Source organism: Primulina eburnea, chromosome 1, assembly GCF_022965805.1.
Source record: "Primulina eburnea isolate SZY01 chromosome 1, ASM2296580v1, whole genome shotgun sequence".
NCBI lineage: Eukaryota > Viridiplantae > Streptophyta > Magnoliopsida > Lamiales > Gesneriaceae > Primulina > Primulina eburnea.
The window spans coordinates 20,578,675-20,581,002 of record NC_133101.1 but is presented as its reverse complement, the minus strand read 5'-3'; the positions used below and the strand labels follow the sequence as shown (position 1 = coordinate 20,581,002).

The window sequence follows — 2,328 nt, the reverse complement described above, 5'->3', positions numbered from 1 at the left end:
TAGCATTGGTTCATTTCTCTTGAGATAACACCTCACATTTTCTTACAGATACCCCTTCCAGTGCATGCCAAAATCACTTGACGTGGAGCTTGAGTTTGATCATGAAATTGAAAGAACCTTCCGCAGGAGAAGACAACAACAGAGGCTTAAAGAACTTATGGAGAGACACGAGCCAGAACGCGAGGAGGAACAGCGTGAGGAGAGACATATCGAGATGCCACGCCGCATACCAATGCTGGAGTATGCCCAACCTTCTTTGGAGGGTGCACGCCCTAGCATTGTGAGACCTATCGTGCGGGCAAATCACTTCGAAATCAAACCAGCCATTATCCAGATGATTCAGAACACCGTCCAATTTGGAGGAACTGCTGTGGACGATCCAAACACACACATCGCGGATTTTCTTGAGATTTGCGATACTTTTAAATTTAATGGAGTTTCTGATGATGCTGTTAGACTGCGTTTATTTCCTTTCTCTTTGCGTGATAAAGCTAAAGCTTGGTTGAATTGTTTACCTGTAGGTTCGATAGCTACATGGGAGGACATGGCGAAGGCGTTTCTCATCAAATACTTTCCTCCATCGAAGACCATGAAGCTGCGGGCAGACATCACAACATTTGCTCAGTTCGATCAAGAGTCACTATATGAGGCATGGGAGCGTTTCAAAGATCTATTACGAAGATGCCCACATCACGAGTTGCCACTTGGGTTAGTCGTTCAAACCTTCTATTATGGCTTGCTTACTCCTAATCGTACTATGATAGATGCTGCTGCTTGTGGAAATCTATTGAGAAAAACTGCTGAGGAATGGTATGAGCTACTGGAGGAGATGGCTGCTAGCAGTTATCACCCTCAATCTGACAGGAACAATCAGCGGAAAAGTGCAGGGATTCACCAGGTAACTGATTTATCTGCTATTACTGCACAACTTGATGTTTTAAACAGGAAACTGGATGGCTTGAACATGGGTGGCACGGCTATGCGTTTGCAAGAGGTATTCTGTGAGAAATGTGGGGGTGAGCACTATGTGAAAGACTGTCAAGATGACAATCCATTCTATGTGCCCGAAGGAGCACCTGTGCATCAAGTAGGAGTCCAAAACCGCCCAAGGCATGACCCTTATTCGAACACATACAATCCTAAGTGGAGGCAACATCCTAACTTCTCATGGGGCGGTCAAAACAGTCAAACTAGACCGCAAGGAGGACAACAATATGGCAAACAACCAATGTACAGATCCGATCCTCCTAGAGAAGAAAAGTCCAACTTGGAGCAAATGATGTCTAAGTTTATTTCATCCACTGAAACTAGACTTCAAAATCAAGATACGTCGATTAAGGGGCTCGAAACTCAGATTGGGCAATTGGCCAAGATGATAGAAAATCGAGAGCCGGGCACCTTGCCAAGCAACACCGAAACTAATCCAAAAGAGCAAGTGAAGGCCATTGAGTTGAAGATTGGAAAGATTTTGGAGCCTAGAGAGAAAGAGAAAAGCCAAGTATCGGATGAGCATGCTGAGGCGTCAAAAGGTAAGTCATCTAACTCTACACCAGCACCCACGGCACATCCTAAGATTGTTATCCCCCCGCCTTTCCCTGCAGCATTGAAAAAGGCAAAACTAGATGCACAATTCGGTAAATTTCTTGAGGTGTTAAAAAATTTGCATATCAATATTCCCTTTGCCGATGCTTTAATGCAAATGCCTAGTTATGCCAAATTCTTGAAGGACATCTTAGCTAACAAGCGAAAATTGGAGGATCACATGACAGTGAACTTGACTGAGAGTTGCTCTGCTTTGGTGCAAAACAAAATCCCACCGAAACTAAAAGACCCAGGGAGTTTTTCTATCCTTTGCATGATTGGTGATATTGTTTTTCGTAAAGCGTTGTGTGATCTTGGTGCACGTATTAATCTGATGCCCTTATCTGTTTTCAGGAAACTCGGATTAGGAGAGCCTAAGCCGACGAGGATGTCTTTACAACTGGCTGACAGGTCTGTCAAGTACCCCCGCGGAGTGATTGAGGATGTGCTAGTGAAAGTGGACAAATTCATTTTCCCTGCGGACTTCGTGGTGCTTGATATGGAGGAGGATGCGGAGATGCCTCTGATTTTGGGTAGACCGTTCCTTGCAACTGGCAAGGCACTGATTGATGTGCAAGATGGGAAGTTGAAACTGAGAGTGGGCGAGGATGAGATTACTTTCGATGTTTTTCATGCACTTAGGCACACACTGCATTCTGATAGTTGTTTTAGAATTGATGCTTTGGACTATCTTGTGTCTCATTATGTGCAGGATACTTTTAGGGACCCGGTGGAGGCCACTATCAC

At 44.6% G+C, this 2,328-nt stretch overlaps 1 non-coding gene across 1 annotated transcript; it reads right to left on the bottom strand.

Moving 5' to 3' along the window:
- Nucleotides 1–593: 593 nt before the first annotated feature.
- On the bottom strand, nt 594–699 carry LOC140814871 (small nucleolar RNA R71). Its single transcript, XR_012114194.1, has one exon. It is a non-coding gene; the product is annotated as a small nucleolar RNA R71 (small nucleolar RNA).
- Between the last annotated feature and the right edge of the window lie 1,629 nt (nt 700–2,328).